The 20,727-nt window shown below is 38.6% G+C and overlaps 1 long non-coding RNA gene across 1 annotated transcript in view; it reads right to left on the bottom strand.

The window, feature by feature from the left end:
- Positions 1-957: 957 nt before the first annotated feature.
- The window catches only part of LOC143690163 (uncharacterized), a 68,445-nt gene continuing 48,675 nt past the window's right edge, over positions 958-20,727 (bottom strand). Inside the window, exons 2-3 of the long non-coding RNA XR_013179016.1 lie at positions 13,323-13,355; positions 958-1,100 (exon numbers count right to left, since the gene is read on the bottom strand). This is a non-coding gene — a long non-coding RNA (uncharacterized LOC143690163). The remainder of the gene's footprint in view (positions 1,101-13,322; positions 13,356-20,727) is intronic.

The raw sequence follows: 20,727 nt of genomic DNA, 5'->3' as shown, positions 1-20,727 counted from the left end.
ATTGAGAAAGAGAGAGACTGTTTTTTTTTAAACTGTAGTATAAACATAGCAAAAGAAATTTAGATTTTGCTCCTCACACCTCAAAATTCTGGTGTTTCCCATGCATTATTCTGTTGTACCTTTTCATTAAATTACAAAGAGGATCGTTTTACTTGTCTAGGTTTCCTATGGCTTTGAGGCTAAGTATTATTTATTGCTAAATGGCATTTGGCTCTGTAGGAAGTAGATTCTACCTGGATGAGTGCGGGTTGTTTTTTTTTTTTTTTCATTTTTTGTTTTTCTGAAAAAGAGTGCTACGAGTAAATTTATTACTCCAGCTGGTATGTGCGAGATCCATAAATACAGGAGTTGGTGATACTCGTTTGCTTATTTCCCTTTTTGAAAAATGATCATAACCTTTTCTGGTTTTGCTAGCTGAAGGAAAGGATACATCAGCGTTTCGTCTCATTTAGAAATACAAGTTAACATCATCAAGTAATTGTCTACGAGATTATACAAAAGAGAGAGAGAGTAGGATCAGCTAGTCCTTATCTTTGGCGTTCTAAACAGAGGATTCACTACGCGGGCGGGGCGGGGGCGGTGTGTGCGGGGCTCACGGCGCTACACCCCACACGGTGCCTTCCCACCCAAGCGCCCCAAGGCGCGGGCGGGCCAGGTTTCTTGCTCATGCGCAGTGACTCACTAAGCCCGATTCGAAGTTTGTCTCGCCGCCCCCCTCCCCACTCTTGCTTCTCAGATCCAACAAACTATTAGTAGGTTAAGAAAAAAGAAAACAGTAATTAAAAGTTGCATTGTTAAACTGTGTCCCCTGTGTTACAGCAGTTTTTCACTAAACCTGGGACCGTGAAGGGATTACAAAGAAGGTGATTAATATAGTCCTTTTCAAGGTTATGTGATTTCGTCCCCTCCCCCCGCCCCTCCTCCCCAGCCCACCCCTCCCCCCCGATGAAAGTGGAAAGACCATGACAACAGAGATTAAGTGGTCACTGCAGTGTCTTCTCCCTTCCAAAGATCCAACTGCTGCTGAGGTAGAAATCGAGCGGTGACGTCCCCTAATCCTCTTCCGCAGACTCTTGCGAGGAGGTCTCTTCAGTCTCCTCCTGGAATACACAAAGGGCGCAACCATTACTGCAAACAGCTGAGAGGCGACCTGTCTGCACAGCCCATTAGGCTCCCTTCAAAAAAGGAAGAGGATGATTGGCAAGCACCTCATCCCCAGGGCTTCTTAAACCGTAACTGAGGAATCAAGGTGGTGGTTTTTCCCAGAGTAGTCATCAGCCACCATTGATTTAAGGCTTGACTTTCATGGCAACTGGTCAGCATATTCAATCGTTTTCAGTCCAGAGAATGTCAGACCAATGTGAGCTCACTCACCGAGTACAGTAAAAAAAAAAAAAAAAAGAGAGATGGATATGGATTTTTTCTGACAGCATGCCAATCATCAGTTTCAGAACCCAGCATACAAGTAAGAAAAATAAAGTTAAGGGGCTGCTTTTTTTTTTTTTTTTTTTTTTTTGGGAGGAAGGGAAGGAAAGACAGAGAAGGAAGGAAGGAAGGGAGGAAGAAAGGGAAACATCTTTAAACATTTTCTTGTTTTATTATATTTTGTTTGTTTGTTTGTTTTTTACATGGGCTGGGGCCGGGAATCGAACCGGGGTCCTCCGGCATGGCAGGCAAGCACTCTTGCCCGCTGAGCCACCGCGGCCCGCCCAAGGGGCTGCTTTTTTAAGGCACATATAAACTCATCCTCCAGATATTGATAATAATAGCTAACAGCTCACGCTTTTATAGTGCTTACTAGATGCTTTAAGGCAGTAGTCTGTTACTGTTCCCATTTTACAGATGAGAAAAACAAGGCACACTCTATGGAAAATGGTTTGGCTGTTTCTCACAAAGTTAAGCAGAGAATTGACCCAGCAATCCCACTTCTTGGCATATACCCCAAAGAACTGAAAACAGGGACTTGAACAAGATACCCCATACACTAATGCTCATAGCAGCATTATTCACAATAAGCTAAAAGGTAGAAACAACCTAAGAGTCTATCAACCAAGAATGGATAAACAAAATGTGGTGTATACATACAATGGAATGTTACTTGGCTCTAAAGAGGAGTGAAGTTCTGATATATGCTTTATGATAGATAAACTGCGCTACACTATAGATAAACCATGCAGACATGGTATTGAGTGAAATAAGCCATACACACAAAAAACAAATATATGAGTTCACTTATCTGAAATAGCTGGAACAAGCAAATTCATAGAGACAGAAAGTAGATTACAAATAACCAGGGGCTAGGCAGGGGGAAATGGGGAGCCACTTCCTGAGGAGTACGGGGGATTTTCGTTTGAGGTGATGAAAAGGTTTTGGTAATGGATGGCAGTGATGGTGATGCAATATTGTGAATATAATTAATGCCACTGAATTGTATCATATAAGTGGTTATAATGGGAAATTTTATGTTGTATATTTATTATCCTCCATAAAAATTTAAAAAGAGAGAGAGAGTAGGAAAAGAAAACCAAGGCACAGACAGGTAATGCGTCCAAAGTCCAAGAACAAGTAAGGTTAGGATGGGCTGTGTTGGACGGTGCCAGAGCTTGTGTTTCACACTATGTCACATGCAGAGGCAGCAATGGGGCAGGAGCAGGGGCTGAGAAAGTGCTGCAAGAGAGGACGATTAGCTTCCTTTCTAAATCAGTGTCCTCACTCCTATATTTATTAAAAGCACATTATAAGATGATGACCAAAATCTATCATAACTGCTTGATCCCAATACCATCTCCATATCCACCAAACATTTCATTGCTGGGCTAGCTAAGCAGAGAAAATCTAGCGTGTGTGTGTGTGTGTGTGTTCAGGCCCTCCTTTTCCTATAAATCTAACTCCTCTTTTCCTTTTTCTGATTCCTTATGGCTCTGGAATTTGCTGGGGCTTCTCAAGCCTGCTTGAGCCAGCACTTCCTTTCCATTTTTGCTTATTTAACAAATGTGTAGTACCTTTCAGGACACGGGTGGTAAAGCGGAGACAATAAACATTTCTGATAAAAGCGTCGTTAGTGAGAGGATGATTTTTATCAAATGCTGCACATCATTTCATAAGACGGCATGTGAAAAAGATCTGGGAGAATAGGTAAACATTTACTCCCGCAGCAAATGGAGTCCCTTTAAGAATGGCCAGCTTAAAACAGCTTATAACAGTCTTCATACTTTAATAGATTTGATTTTCCACATGGCTTCATTTTGTCTGGGTGGCTAACTGACACAATTTATACCTCTCTTCCTTTCCCAGGTCACTACAGTACACCATTCAGAAAAGCATGCCTTAAAGCCTGTCTGCATTATATGACCAAGCTTCCATTCATTAGTGTTTGAAACATTTCAGCTGTGAAGGGGCTCCTAAATGCTACCATGTGTGACACTTTTGTGTAAAAGCAGTGAAGGGAGGGAAAAAACCCACATGAACGGGTACTCACACACTCACTTGAATACACACACACATACAAACACACACACTATCCTGTCTTTAATCACAGGCCACTGCTCACTGCAAACCCTATGCATGAGGTTTCAAACATTTTCTTTCCCAAAAAACCGAGAAAGCTGTAAATCCTGGGAATAAACACACACACACACACACACACACACACACACACACACACACACACACACACACCCCTCAATGAATGGATTACAGCTTAAAAAATATAACCACAGCAGCATCAAGTCATGAGATTTCACACCGGTTTTGTTTAGTCTGCTTTGGGTTATGTGGGAAACGTGGGTCATATGAAGCTACCTCCCCGCAACTCCCAACACCCTAACTGCAGTCTTCACATATTTAAGCAGCAGGTTTATACCTCTTTAGGCAACAGGCCATGACCCTGAGATTCTCTCTGGAGTCTCGGCCACAAAGGGGGATGTAGCAGGATCAAAGTCACAGACAGACGAAAGAGAGACGAGCCAAGGTTCAGCTACCCTCTGACCTTGTCTCGTCACTTAATATTTAAATTCCTGAAAGTCACTAAGCTGTTTGGCAGATACACTTCTTTTGCATCCCCAAATGACTCGCTTCTCATTTTGACATGAAGTGTGGACTTAAGTTACTGCCCTGAAATAGACCACAGCATAAAAGTCAGCAGGTATATTTTATTCCTACTTCTCATGGTTAGCAAATTAATAGAACCCAGTCAAGCTGGAAACCCTCCTCCGCTGAGCTGTGATTTCTCCTTTTGTAACTGCCTAATTTTTCTATACTATCTGGAAACCAAAGTAATTCCAAATCCGGAAGGAAATCAAGTTTGAAGGCCATGAACTTACAAAGACCTTGTACTAACTAGATGGAATGCGATTGGTTTTTTCTAAGCATTCTCAGAAACTCTGCTTGATCTGCGCTCACAAAGCTCCTGATATTTAAGTGATTTATTCAAATCTCTTAGACACAACTCGGCTGAAAATGATGGTCCCTGGTATTGCTTCCTTTACTTGACAGTTCTTAACGTGACCTGGATAGGTGTTTTCTTAATGTATCTTTCTGCTGACTTGGGAATTTTCCCACCGGTATGGCAGCTTGTCAATTTGCACTGGACCCATAGCTAGGATATGAGGGGGTGAGAGTCTCACTCCATTTAACTTTTGGAGGTAATGTAACTCAGAATGTGAGTTTTACTCCAATGTCTAGTCAACGCAGAGCTCCCGGGCTGGCCACCCTACAAAGGAGGCATGGCTGCCAAGTGTACGGATACTGGACATAACAGCACTTTTCACCTCTGCAAATCTCAGTTTCGCCTTTCCCAGTGACTTAGGCTTTTGCTGCGTGTGGGGTGTACAGAAGAGAAACTTTCCTTGCCAGGAGGGAAGATGAAGTTGGCAAACTCTCCCTCATGACCCTCAGTGCCACGTCTGACCCGACATCACAGTGTAAAGCGAGGACAGACACAAGTAGGGAATACAGCTGGCCCTGAAATCCCCAAAGAAACTTTATTTTTATAGCAGAGGAGTTGGTGGGGAACCCCGAGTTTCAATCCTCTTTGGTAAACTTAGAAGACACTGCCACTTATTACAGACAACAGTTCAAGATTTTTCTACAATTGTTTCATGTTTGCCACATATGGCCAAAGAACCTCAGAGCTTGCCTAGCCCCCCCAGAAGCAGCTTTGAAGCAACAGGGAGATTGAAATGCTGTAGCCAAGAGTCGCACGCGTCTCATTAGGGCCAACCAGCAGTTCTCTGGTTAAGGCGGCTTACCCTTTGGAATGGGGCTGCAGGAATGCACGATAAAAGGACTTTTCAAAGTGGAAGTACAAAGTGACATTTTTATGAGCACCAGCCGTGAAGGCCTCTAAACACTGAACAGCTCCCAGCCATTCACGCAGCTATTTTACAAAGACAATTGAGACTGCACCACACTGGGGGTGAAACGCATGTTTTTGTGGCAGAAAACTGAGGAAAGGGAAGGGGCAAGCAAACAGAGTTGGAGGGCTCGATTTTTATTCTGGCTAGTAGAAAAACTGTACCCATTTTGCCTTAGTTTTTCTTTTGTTCATGGAAAACAAAGTAGTAAATGTAACTCCTTCACTGCTTTGGCTAAGCTTGAAAAAGAATCTACTAAAACCCAGAAATATAGTCTGCACATATCACTGTTTTTCTGATTTGGTTCAATACAATGCATGTGACATATATACCTTAGGGCACACTTCAGCTAACTGAGTCAAAAGGACCAGGAAAAGAACCCAATATCCCACCTTAGCCCCTAACGCTGGGTGGACTTTTAAAATGTCTTGAGAGTTTAATCTTACATCTCACCACACAGACACTGGCGAGATGTGTGCTGCAGGAAAGCTGAGTAGTCTTTAATGCTGGGAGGTGAAGTTCTGGGTTTAATTTTCAGATGCAGACTAAACAGCAGGTCTGCAGTGGAAGGGAGGCCAGGGATGTCTAAATGGAACCGGAAAATGGAAATGCTGTCCCTGCAAACTTCAGGGGTTTGTGTCACCATGATTCCCTCTTTGTATGGAAGCAAAGAGGGCAAAAATCACAGAAGCTGGTGCCTGCTTTAATAAGCACCTCCTCCCGCCTTTTTTTCTTAACTGCAAAGAATTCTGTAGCTCTTTTATTATATAATGCTGCAGGCTAAAATTTTATTTGTAATTTAAGCCATCTTGCCAATAAACCTACAAATATACAAATACCTGGTACTCTAGAAAGGGTAGTTACAGCTTAATGGCATGCTCTTTTTATCACCCCAATATGTTCAACTCTTAAGAACACATTTTAGAGTTTTTCAAGTGCACAAATATGTCCAGCCCGTCCTGTCAGAATGGAAATAAGGGCTCTCCTCTTTATCAACAATACCAGGAACCAATTTTTCAAGTTCTGTCTGCAGCTAAGGGACCCACAAGACCACAAAGCTGAGTTTTTCTATGTCTTTGTTAGATATTTTAATTTAAAATCGATTGGGGCTGTTTAACTTAATGGAAAGTGATTATTTCTTCCAACTAGGAAAATTTTATAGCAGATTTTTTTAAAAACATCTTAAATGGAACATACATAAACCAAATAATCTGATAAGTGCAAGGATTTTTGGTGGAAATGCTAGGAGTGAAAAGTGTTCTCCAAAAGGGTCTTAAGAAGTTGGATTCTCTGTGGCATCTGTACCCCATCTTTTCTTTATTTTAGCTTTATGTATAGAAAAACAGACAAGCATCAGAAGTACTTTGTGTGTGTTACTATCAAGTTAATTCTGAAGTTGGTTTTAAGGTCTTATTGGGGGCGTGTTTAATATAAAGAAGGTTGAGCCCAGATGCCAGAGACCTCATGTGCCAATCCTGGCACTAAAAAGGTTGCATAACTGGTGCCCTATTTCCTCTCGGACAGGCCAGCGACAATAACACCTATGTCTCCACGCTGCAGGGTTGTGTGAGAAAAAAATGTGATGACCACATGGGAAAAGTACTGAAAAAGAGTAAAAATCCTTTAAGATTATAGTGGGGAACTCTGGTTATAAATTATAGTTACTCTTGTGAGTCAATAGGACAGATTCTCCAGGAAGAAAAAAGTAAAACTCATTAAACAATGCTGCCATAGAATCTTAGAATCTTAAAATGCACTCCTGTTGTCTCATTCATGCCCTGAAAATACTGCAACAAAAGTTAATACTGCTTTCTGGGAAACTACAAATATCTCTGTCCTGGGATGAAGGGCTACTTAAAAAAATCTTGAAATGGGAAGTCAGGTTTTTCAGATAGTGAAATCATTTTTATGTATAAGTTAACAATGCAAGTTGCAGGATCCCCTAAATCACAATTCCTGAGCATTATGGATTTGATCCATTTCCCTTGCCAGTTCAAACTCTGGAATAATAATAAATGTTTGCAGATTGAAAGAGCTTGCATTTAAAAAATAGCTCAAGAAGTAGCAAAAGGATCTTCGCATGAAGGAAGCATTCAGAGGAAGGACACTTATTTCAACATTTCCCAAACTGTTGAGGAATGTTTTAATTTTTATGCAAAGTAGTTTGAAATACAATTAGGCTAAAGGTTGCTTAATGGTTGTATTCCTGATGTGATCACTTGTGGCAGAGAGGGCAAACCTTTACCCTTTGTGCTCTATATGTACAGAAGTTTGCAAAACTGTTGCAGTAGTTGCCAGGGAACAGAACATTTATGGATTTTAATCACTATTGTACTAAATGTTTTTCATTATCCTGAGATATGACTTTTGAATAAGATGATGAAAATACTGATAGCGATACTGAGGTGAACAAATAATTATTCAACAGCCAGGCTAGTGTCCAGCAAACATTTCTTTAATGTTCAGTGTCTTAGACAAAGCAACATATTTCTATTCAAACATTAAGAATTTTCTTAAGAGGGCCAGATTTTAAGACCAGTTACTATTTGCTCCATATTAATTCATGTCAGCAAGTTTGGGTAGTAGGAAGAAAGTTTATATATTGGGTAGGTAATTGGTTTTAATCCAGTTCTCATTAAAATGGAGAGGAAAAGCATTCTGAGGTATGAACAGGAAAAACACACATATTGCCATTTCATTTTTAGCCTACTCCAAGACTTCCCTACAAAGTTATAAACAAAAATATTTTTAAAAACTCTTATGGCAATATGTCAAGTCCTTTGTTACAACTGTTAGCTAAACTAATTAGTCCATCTGTTAGCAGTTAATAACCAGATTGATATACGTTTTGCTCCCTCCAAATTTATCCTTTCCCCCATACTCTTTCAGTTCCTCTTCTTTGATTATATTCCTGGGCTGTTATATATTTGGGCTACTTTACTGAAAGGGTTAAACATTGGTTTCTACTTTGCTCTCTCCTTTTCCCTTGACCTTTGCAATGCCAGACTGGGTCAGGGGTTAAATTAAAAAATATTTCCTATATAACAAAACAGTGCCACTTTGATATGCTTTTTAATATTTTGCCAGTTGGTAGCAAACATTTACTGGCCCACAAAATGTTTTACCAGCTTGAAGGAGCCTAAGTAGGAAAATAAATCAATCAGTATTCTTTATGACTTAGGTGGCATAAATTACTATGCTCCCCGAGTGAGTAGTTGAGTGACTACTTCCAAGTCTGATTTATTATGCCCTGTTTACCCCATTGGCCTAGGTACCATGCAAAAGACGAATTTTAGAATGAGCATACTCCCCTCTCTTTCTCTTCCTTCCTTTGTATATCTAGACTAAAAGCCCTCAGTAAAAATGCCTTCTTTGAGAACAAGATGCTGACTGCAATTCATCAACTTGCTTGTCCCAAAATGAAATCTCTCATTTTGCTCCAAACAATGTTTAGGTTGTCTGAAATATAAACATCCTTACAACTGCCCTTGAAGTCTCTGTAAAAACATTCAACTGTGTTTTTTTTTTTTCAAAGAGGGGAAAAATCCCATGATAACCAAGGCTTACTGAGATTCCTTTGCCACGGTACACATCAGCCACAGAAGATGTTACTTGCAGGTAAAAACTCTATTTCGAAATAGAAAACTTCGTTTCCAGTCTTTTAGAAACGGAAAACTTTCCAATTCTCTCATTACGAAGCTGAAAAGCAGCAGGTTTATACCTGTCCCTGTTGCTAGAGGTATAGCTTTCCAGGACTTTGCAAAGATGAGGAAAAGTGGGCTGAAGGAAGGAGAACAGTAAGGGGTTTTTAAAAACCTGTTTTCTCTCTGGATAGGGCTGAGGTGTGAAAAAATCTGAATTATATGCAAGGAGTCACTTCTAATCTCAGTTTAAAAACCTTAAAAGGGGAAAATTAAAAGGAGAAACAGTAAGATACCTGATAAACCAGAGAACTCTTCTTAGTCTGAGATGGACCGAGATTTATTCTCCTCAAATTAAGAGTTCCCTCGTACCACAATAATCTGATACTTTGTTTTAAAAATAATTAAAAAAAAACCCCACTGCTATTTTCTACTAAAGTTACGAATGTAATCCTTATAGCTGAGAATTCAACTGCTTCAAATTGCTAAAAATCTAGGAAATTAGTGAATTTCTCTGTGTTGCTTACTTTACCACTTTGAAGGAAAATGCAGTAGAGTTCCTTAGGAAGCTTTGTTTTCACTGGTTTGGGAATTTACAAGACAGTTAACATGAATATTTCAGACTTTTCCTTTTAGATTTTTAAGAGAATATTAATTTTCCTATTAGGATTATGGGACACACTTAAGATTTGCAGCTGATAGCACACAATGGATTTTTCCAAACACAACCGCCACAGTGGGGTTTCCCTTAAATTTTTATTCCTCTCTAGACACGCATACTTAGATTCACAGGTGCAAACTCATCTCAAGATTTTGAGATTATCTTAATTCTGAATGTGTCTCATAAGAATGGACTTTCCTGCTTTGTGTCCCAGTTCTAAGAAGTGACATTCTTAAAGCTTCGAGATTTCAGGATTTGAATTTGATGGCATTAGAATACTTTATAGTAGAGTCCTTGTAATTCCCTGTATATGAGACAAATATCAAAAAAAAAGGTGATTCTGGCTGCTTTATTACTAATGATAGGATGTAGCAATTCCTATGAAATCCCCCCCTTTGGTTAAAAAACATCCTTATTTTGAAAACAGACAATGAAAATATTTGAAGTCAAAATGGGAGTAGTTTTGAACTAATTAGAATTCTAGAATTTTGAGATAATAAGTCTCTAAAAACAAAAACTTAGCAGCCCCAAATAAGACAGAACAAAACAATTAATAACCCCCTGGAATTTATATGATTATGAATCTCATGATATTCTTGGGGGTAAGAGAAAAGGCACTGCTCTTATCCCATTTCATAAATGGATAAATAGGGCCACAAAGAGATTAGTTAGCCCAGCAATGAGGCCAGAATGCAAAACCGGGTCTCTCTCTCTGCGCCCTTTTCTTTAGATATAAAATATGTAATTGTGCTAAAATCATCACCACCTCAAAACAGGCTCTGAATGCTACTACCCCTGGAAGTACTGCAGATGAAGAAAGGTTCATATGAGCCTGAGTTAATCCAGATTGCCTCATGGAAAAGCCATCTGGGAGGGTACTTTGAAAAAAACAGATGGAAAAGGAAGAGATTCTTCTGAATGTAATGCAAAATTTACATTATCTTCCATGAACTTCCACGTAGTCCCCATGTTTATATAATTCATCACTATATCCTTAGGCAATATAGATTAGGAAGCCCAATGAGCTCATGCTCTTGCTGCTAATTCTGAGTCTGAACTCCTCTCCTTTAAAGGACAAATCTGGAGCAGGCACTGTAAAACAGCCAGATAAACCCATCCCACTCACTGCTTCTATGATAGTTCTGATTCTCTTGGGAAAAAATTTATGCCTAGAATTTCACTTATATCAATTCCTGGTGTAGTATTGCTAATTTGCAATCTGTCCCAGCAAATTAAATAGTCTCCATCTAAGATGAGAACTGTTACTATCTTATACTTTTGCATATGCCACTCATCCCGTCTGTAACGTCTTCCTTTCTTTCCCTTAATTTTATGTCTCCATTTTTCTTTCGGCAACTAAACAGCAACAAAATCAGAAGTTTTCCCAGAACCATTCCCTTAGTAACCACACGGCAGTCCACTCATTCATCAGTATCCCTTATGTGCCACATACACTGACATTTAATTTGCTCAGCAAATGTTCAAATGTCTTCTCATGTCTGTACTGAGTACGCTCATCTCTGACTGCATGTTAGAAACACTTAGAGACTTTAAACAAACAAACAATCAAAAAGCAACAACTAATGTTTGGGCCAACACCCCAGACCAGATAATCAGAATCTCCGAAGGATGGGGCCAGTCGTGACGTGTAGGTAAATGTTTAACAACTTGCTTTGAGTGGGGGGTGGGGAGCCCTAATTTGTAGCATTTGCCAATTTCCATGTGTAAATACTCCCATTCGGGACCACTTCCAAGTTACCTACTTCTCATCACTGAACACAGAATTGGGAAGATATGCTCACAACTGGCTCACAAGAGTTGGCACCACCACACCAGTGGGTGGATCTGCTCATGTATGAGTGTGTGTGTGTTTCTGTGTATTTCTACAGGGGCTTCTAATACGCAACTAAGGTTGAGAAACTCTGAACTAGATTACACATTTCTCAGATGCAGTGCCAGTGTTTTTGTTCCACTCATCTTCTCTACAACACGAAGAACAGGGACTGAATAAATGATATTACTAGGCTACATGGGACTGTTAATCTACAATTCACACCCTACGATGTTACAGTGACCACTGCAGTTTCCTTAGACCCTGATGCCCAGAATTACAAATTCGCTTTTATTTGATTTTAACTTACTGATGAAGGATAAGAGGCTAAATATATTTGGGATCTCTTACTTAAAACGTAAAGCTTTTGTTGATATATATTTGTATAATTTTGCTTACAAACTCTGTGTATTTATTTTTTGTGCCCTCCCCTGTCTGTCCCTGGGCTTTAGGCATGGGGCAGCAATGAAAATGAATTTTTAGTGGTAGCTCTGCTTTTATTCCACTTAAAATACAACCATAATTATTTGAAGACATTTTTCCTAGATTATAACATGTATCAAGAACTTCAATTCTCTCCTGAGCAGCATTTTAAAAGTATAGTAGAAACATAAATCTGCCAAAAAGGTCTTTCCCAGGCAAGGCACAGTTGTCCTAAGAGAAAGGGATATAAGGTACATTTTTAAAGACTCTAGATTAAAAGATATCCATGGATATTTTAAGTTGTAAAAAAAAAACTTTCAATATGAAAGAGATCTCCAAGGAACTTGATAACTCATGACACTGCTTAATAACTCATTTTAGCAGGTTCTAGAGGATTCCATCTAGATCTCCTGTGTCTTTTTTTTTTTTTTTTGTATGCTGTATGGTGGGGTCACATTTCATTATCTTCCATGTGAGTATCCATTACTGCAGCACCATTTACTGAATTTTTGTTTGTTTTTGGGAAGTGCATGGTCTAGGAATTGAACCCAGGTCTCCTGCATGACAGGTGAGAATTCTACCACTGAACTACCCTCGCACCCCATCCTGAGTGTCTTTTTAAGGCCAGAAGGGGAGAACAGCAGGACACTGTTATATTTTAATCACAGTTCTCATACTTGGAAATTATGATTAATTTATTCTTCAGTAGTCTTTTCTTTAAGATATATTTTTCTCAATAAATATGATTTTTATATTTCTAAGTACAGATTGTAGGTAGGGCAAGGCACTCCAGGCAGATGGAGCAAGAGAAGTAAAGCTGGCTCCTCATTTTGATGATGCCAAAGGCTTTTTCAGAGATTTAGCCATTCAAAATACAAGACCTGAGAGTTCATCAGCCTGCAAAACTGGTGAAATAAATAAATTTTCTAGCTTCCCACACATTTTTGGGGTGCTTTGGGATCGACAACTGTTATGGAATAATTCAGTGAACAGATGTTTCCAGTCAAGAATTGCAAGCTATTCTGCAGCTAAATAAGGGCTATATCAAGTCACTGGGATATGGATAGTCAGGTGGAAAGGAGGAAATTTGATATTTAAAAATTGGCAAAAAAAAAACCATGATGAGATTAAGTATTACTGTTTTGAAATAGTTTTACTTTTAAAACATTTATATTTGCTTTGTACTCTTAAGACCTTGAACTTTTAGGGGTTTTAATTATGCAATCTCTGGCCATATATTCCTGATTTTGACTGAAAGATACAACAAGTTGTCACGAATACTGCAATGCTGACATATTCAAAACTAGAAAAATGCTAAGTGAAGATTTAGTTCGGGGACTTTTTTCCAGTATAGTTTTATGTTACTTTCTACATTAATTAGGGAAAAAAGAATTGGAATGACCATCTCTTACCTGAGTAGGATTCTTCTGAACCACTTGTTGTGGCTAGGAAAGGAAAAAAAAGAAAAAAGAAATGTTATATTTTAAAAAGAAACATATGTAATGGAAAAAAAACATACATATTTTAAATGTACACATTTTTCTGCAAAGTAAAGAAGAACATTTTGAAGTTCATATGGTTCATCCAAGCTAAAGGATGTTTATAATGATCTTTATTTGTTAGAGATGCAACAATGCAGGTTTTCTCAATTAAAACAATTCTCTATTAAAGTCTGGCATATACCAAATTAAACTTGCTACTCAATTCACTTTATTTTTAGTCTGCATTTCACAAAGCACGAGGAGTAAAGGTACCTAATTTGTTAATATGTTACACAGTTTTATTGGGTTATAACTCATATACCATACAATTTGCTCATTTAAAGGGTATGGTTCAAAGTGATTTAGAAAAATCTCCTACCCATTAGCCATCAATCCCCATTCTCTCTCTTTTCCCTTTGCCTCCTGCCCAGCCTGACCACTTCATGTAAATGGAATCATGCAATAAGCTTAGCATATTGTTTGCAAGCTTCATTCATAGTGTAGCATGTATCAGTACTTTATTCCTTTTTATTGCCAAATGATATGCCATTATATGAATGTGTCATTTTATTTATACATTCATCCGTTGATGGACATTTGGACTGTTTCCCTTTTTTGGCCATTATGAATAATGCTGCTATGAATATTCATATGCAAGTTTTAGTGTAGACATACATTTTTCGTTTCTATTGGGTATACACCTAAGAGTGGAATTGTTGGGTTATATAGGGGATAACTGGATATTTAACTTTTTGAGGACCTGCCAGGTTGTTTCCCAAAGCATCTGTACCATTTTACATTTCCGTCAGCAGTGTAGGAGGGTTCCAGTTTCTCCACATTCAGGTTGCTTGTTACTGTCTCTCTTTCGAGTATGAGGTGGTATGTCATTGTGGTTTCAGTTTGCATTTCCCTAATGACTAATAATGTTGAGCATCTTTTCATATGCTCATTGGCCATTTGTGTATCTTCTGTGGAGAAATGTCTAGACTTTGACCATTAAAAAATATTGGGCTGTCTCTTTGTTATTGAATTGTAAGAGGTCTATATATATTCTGGATGCAAAACGCTTATCAGATATATGATTTGCAAATATTTCCTCTCATTCTGTGGGTCTATTTTATTTTCTTCATGGCATTATTTACAGAATATTTCGTTGTGTGTGTTTGTATTTATTTAATTGTGTGTGTAGAGAAACTCTCTGCTTTTGAGCAAAACATCTAAGAAAAACTTTTTCTTTTTACCCAGTCTGAATTAATTTTCCAGTTATTTACAGTATTAGAAAAAAATAAGTTTTTCCTTGGTATTGTACAAGGTGGATTTGAAATCCAAGCTATTTGATGGATTACTTCCAGTACTTTCATGAGTGAATATAAGCCTTACTTATTCTATCTGTACATTACTAAGACCTGTGAGTACAACCGTGTCACCCTGATATTGATAGTGATATGCTTTCAGTGTACAAATGAAAGATATGAAACTGCTACAGTTCTACCAAATAAAAGAGGTTAGGGTAAATTCACTGTACCATGGAGGATTTGAGCTTTTATTCATTTTCATTCTCTTAGAATTTCCAGGATGGCATGGTATTTTATTGCTGGTATATTAAAGTTATATACAAATCATCAGAGCTTTTTCTTAGATGGACAACATAACAATAAAAGAAATGATGAAAAAAAACCACCATTCTTTCTTTAGACTTTAAATCACAGTGGAGCTGATGTCATAAAAGGGCATGTTTTGAGATGATGTTTCTCCAGGTGGAACTGAACCAAGTACTGTTAGGATTTCTTGACGCTTAGGACTCAGAAGTGTGTGCTGAGAGAGAATTCCTTTCAAAAGAGCCATCTGTAAGAACAGACCACATTGCTTCCACCTCTTTCTTCCTGCCGATTACACCTGTACCCATGTTTACTCCCAAACTGTTTCAAATCCACAAACATTCTTGCAGGCTGACTGGTTCCTACTACTCAGAAATCCCCCTCCTTTTTTGGCCGAGGATCTTGCTTTCATGTGACTCCTGCACACTGCAGCTCAATGAAATGCTCTGAAAAGGCTGCCAGCTCACCCAATTTTCCATGAATTAGGTCCTGACACTTCAATGAGGGAAAGACAATGTCTGAAACGCTGCCAGCCCTGGCTCTCAGCCTGGTCTGTCACAGAACTTCCACCAGCCGCCCTTCCACATAGCACTTCATACTTTTCAGACCACCAAACAAACAGACCCTTGAATACTTTCAGTGCTGGTTGGGACTGAGGTGCCAGGATATTTTCCCCGCCTCTGGCACCCAATGGCTCCAGACTGTGCCAAAAAAAGTTTTTGTTGTTGTTATTTTGTTTTGTTTTTATTTTTATGAATGGCTTTGGTAGAAAATGCAGATTGAAGCATAATACTACTGCCATTCATAAAAAAGGAAAGGAAAAACAAAACAAAACAAAACTGCTGTCTGCAAATCTTTTTTGGACACCAAAGAAACTGCAACTCACTTATCCCCCTTGAGGCATCTCCGAGCTTAAGAACTAAGCATTGCTACCTACAAACCTCCTTAGAGTTCTTATCATTGAAACTATGATTGGCCACTATATTTTTCATAAGAAGGACTAATCAACTATGCACCTTGATCTTGAGTGTGGTCAACTGTATATTTTTATGCACCTTGATAAAGAAGTAATATCTTGTGCTTGCATTTCCCATATAGAAGCTTAACTCCTTTACATTTATTTTAACATCTGCTTGTTTGTGTTTGGCGGGGGGGCACAGGCCTTATTATTTCCATTCCTCAGAGAGAAACTAAATCACAGGGAATTTAAATAAGCTCTCCAAAGGCATTTTTCTAAAGGTAAAACCATCCGATTCTTCTAATTCTCTTCATTGCCTGTATAATCCTGGGAGGAAACCTACTTTCTTCTTAAAAAAAAAAAAATCAAATCTGAGAACAGAAGCTGTAATCCTTCCTGCCTTGGTTTCCATCTCCAGATGCACCTTTCTCTTTTGACTCCCTATTGCTGTGGCTTCTCCAGCAGGCCCAGTTCTGATTCTTGCAGTTATTGATGAGAAATGAGTCTCAGGGGACAAGAGTCCCACCCACAAGGAAGGTCCAGCTGCCCTGCCCTTCTTGGAGTTTCTTTCTTCATTGTTAACTGTGGAGGGTCTGGGTGAGTCCTTTTCAAAGGCGTGGGTTTCATAACGACCGCTCTATCCAATGGACAGCAAAGCTTCCCAAGTTGCTTATTCAGAAAATTCTGATGATTCTGTTTCTAGTAAGTCTGGGGACAGAGTGAGTTTCTACAGTTTAGGCCCTCGTGTAGATTTGGCATGCAAACCTCTCAATGCACGGAGACTCTGAGTCTGTTATGTTAAGAAGTGGTTACACCTTCCAAAACATTCATCATGAACATCTTCTCAGTCCCCTGTTGCATTTAAACTTATTAAGTGCAATGGGTCAATGGGGGAGATGGAGCTTTCTTCCAGAACAAAAGAGTAACAGCAACAACGGGCTTTGAAGAAATGCTTTGGATGAATATAATGTTAAAATAAAAAGATAAGGAACTAATGGACCTCACCAGTTGACATTTCACGTAAAGATGAAGAAGGGCTGGCTCTAAACACACAGATTTCAATGTGCAGTTCTCTCCAGGTTAAGCCCTTATACTGGACATACTCAGTCAAACTGAAAATACTATGCTTAAGCGAATAAATATTATTGTGAAAACTAATGTAAATAGCTTAGGAAATAGCATTCTAAGGAATGGCAAAAGAAAAACTGAAAACCTGAAAAGGCAAGGGCCTATTTTGGGGTTTCTGAAATCATTCAGCAAAAAAAAGCATTTCTCCAAATGGAAGGAAAGAGGTTATGCAATTCTTAATGGCCACAGGGTATTTGTGTAGGAAATAGCCTGCTACTCTATCTATCTACTTCAGAATAATTATGGGATTCCCCAGTCCTCCTGAAATTCCAACCTGCGATTCCAAAGAGTCTGAGTACTTTAAAACTGACACTTAGATAGCTAAGCCACCCCTCATAGTAGGCATAGAAAGAAAACCCTCCGAACAAAGTCCTAGACATTTGCAATTCATTTTAGTACTAATCTAAACGTTAAAGGAAAAGAGGCTTGAATTGGGCTTGTCAATTTAATTTTTAAAAACAAGGTACAATGTAGAGTAAACTAAGGAAGATCATTACACTGTGTCCTAAATTGTCCTTTGAAAGAAAACAGCTCTTCTTATGGATCTCTGTGCAGACAGGTCTTTGAGCTTTATGAAAGCAGTTTTTTTTTTTAATTTTTAATTTAATTTAATTTTTTTAAATACCAAAAAAAAACCATCAAATAAATGCAAACACTCCTATTTTGATCATTCTGTTCTACATATATAATCAGTAATTCACAATATTATCACATAGTTGCATATTCATCTTCATGATCATTTCTTGGAACAGTTAGCAGCAGATTTTTAATCTAATTTTCCTTTGCTTTTTTTGTCAGTCAGTAGTAGGCCACTTTGTTTTTAAAATTATATGGCCATTGTTCAATCAATAGGTGCTTTTTTTCCCTAGGACAATCTTACTTTCATGTAGATTGTTTTCATTCTCTTTGCAATAAAGACAGACCCCCTCACCATTTACTGAAAAGTAAAACAAAAACCAAAAACACAAACCCATTATCATTTCTGAAGGAGAGTTACATTTTACTGGCCTTTCATTTTCGTAGTGAATAACTCAATTATTTTAAAATTTCAATGATATGAAAAATATTTGCAAAAGAGAAACTTGTTTATTAACTTCCAAAAAAGTCCTTTGTGCCTAGATCAGCTCAATGAAATAGCAGGGATTACGATTCTGCTTGTATTTACACAAGCACAACCAGCATCACGTTCTCCCTGAACAGACTGATGAATCTCTCCCTACCAACCCAACAAAATTTCAAAACACAAAATAAATAAATAAACCAACCTATATTGCTTAATTACCTCAACTGCTCTCAACTGAACTAATTGGTTATTTTTATTAAAACATGTCAAACCAGCTGAATAAGCAGACACAGATCAGATTCTGGACAAGTAACTGTCCAATCTCAACGTAAAAACTCAAACATGACCAAGAACCATCGAGACGAGAGAAAACTTTGTGTCGTGTGATGTACATACTGATGGAAGTTCTTCTTTTTTTGACTTGTGGTTTGAACAATATCCTTTGTCCCAAGCAATTTAAAGGTCCAAAAGATGACCTTTCTCTCTGTATATAGCCATTCAGCAAGATTCTCTTCCACGTATGTGCTGAAAAATAGGCTTTTTCGTCCTCTAAATCTCACAGCACTGTTCTGAATATGTTTTCTGTGAATATGATATTAACCCGACTGGGTGAGGATTATCATTGTCAAGAATGAGAACGCTTTCCTGCCTTTCGTGAAATGATGTCATGAACAGACTTGTTCATGGCCATCTGGATTTACAGTATACAAAACTTCAATACTTCTGAATGTCAACATTTATATCTGGGTCACTTTTAAAACATGAACTTCATGTTCTGGGAGTTTTGAGATTTTTTTTTTAAAAAAAGCACAGAAACCTTCTCTTCTCCTTTTACAAATCATGTCATCGTATGTGGAACCCTATATTAGGAAGCTGGTAAAATGGACAATGAATGGGTCTGAGATCTGTTCCCATGGCCTCTTCCTCAACTTCCCCCCATGTCACCCAGGAGCCCCCCTGAGGCCCCTCAATGGAATACCAGAGCTCAAGAGAAGGTCAAGTAAAAGCCTCTGCTCTCTAGATGCAAATCTCCCTTCAGAGCTGGATCACCAGGGGATGTCTCCAGAGTGTTCATCCAGCATGAGTTATATTAATAGGTTGAACAATACAAACTTCCATTTCAGTAGGGCAAAAATCAGAAATTTCATATGATTTAAGTTAAAAGAATCAAGTTAAGGTGACTGTTCTCTCAGTCGGTTAGACAGTTTTTATGATGTGTCCTTAGGCTGTAGTAGCCAACAGATATTCACCTAGATCTATGCAAAATTTCCCTTCACTCAATTGATTATTCTCCACCCTGGGTCCTGGCCCTTACAGTTATTTTGCAAAGACTTCTCAACTCCATGGTGAAAAGGCAGGCTTGCACATAATAGGTGCGATGTTTCCAGTTTTATCACTTATTCTTCCAGACCATTTTGGGCACCTTGTGACCTGCTGATTCACTTCTCATACCCACTCCAAGCCCAACTCTGCCTCTTCATTAAACCTGGATGGCTGGAATCATTTGTTAATAATAATTTTCTGTGGCTATCCAGGGAAACTATAGAATGTAACTCTAATTCCTAATGAAATTAAAAATAATGGTCAACTCTCAGTGATTGACCCTTATGGGGGAGCTGAGTTCTGGGCATTCTGTCACACCAGATGACGAATAATTATTTGATTTATCTAAGGAATGCATTTTGGCAATTTGATATGAATCCAGTGTGTGTGAAGTTTGAAGACTTTACTTCAGATAAAATATTGGATGAGAATGTGAGGAAGAGATGCAGCTATAGCGATACAAAAAGCACCCCTATGGCATGTACCACTTTTCCCAGGCTGGAAGTCTTCCTGCTTCTGTGGCTTCCTCAGTTGAGAATGAGCCTGCCCTCTAGTGGTGGGAAACCCTGGTAAAAATGAGAAGCCATCAACCATGAGGAACTCATAGCAACTTCCCTCTGGCTTAGTAAAAGCCTGGGTTAGGTGATAACTTCCATTTCTTCCGCCTCCCGTGTGCACTTAGAGATGGCTGTGGAATGTGTGTGTGCATAGGTCGCCATGGACAATTTGACAGTAACATCTGGCCCTTATAGAGTACAAAGTCTCATAAGAAGTGATAAATCAAAGGGGCAGCTTGACAAAATCTCTGGAATTTCTGATCGGTATTGTGGGGAAGGAAAGGTATGCTTTTTCTTTCTATTCTTCTTTGGCTTTACCCTGAGACTTTAACACAAAAGGCAAAAGTAAGCATCATTCCAAAAGTATTTATTGATTATATCAAAGTAACCCCATTGCTGTTGGCCTCATTTTGTCTGTTTAAGGATGAGAACAGCCATAATTAGCTCGAGTTAGTGTTCTTTAACATCATCCCATATGTAGATGGCAACAAGTCGCAGCAGCCCTCAGGAGGGCAGATTTCAGGGCTAATCCTTTGCAGTCTCTGCTTTACCTTTGATGCCTTTCAAATACTTTGGGGGAAAAGGAGAAAAATCAATGGGGAATACTTTAAAATAATCACAGTGTCCTGATTAGTTTCAAAATCCATCCTTCTGAATCTGACTTCATGACGTCATTCATTGATTTATCAAATACTAATTAATATTTGAT

This window comes from Tamandua tetradactyla, chromosome 7 (genome assembly GCF_023851605.1).
Source record: "Tamandua tetradactyla isolate mTamTet1 chromosome 7, mTamTet1.pri, whole genome shotgun sequence".
In the NCBI taxonomy this organism is placed as follows: domain Eukaryota; kingdom Metazoa; phylum Chordata; class Mammalia; order Pilosa; family Myrmecophagidae; genus Tamandua; species Tamandua tetradactyla.
Note: the sequence above shows the minus strand (reverse complement) of the source record. Positions and strands in the feature narration are given on the sequence as shown.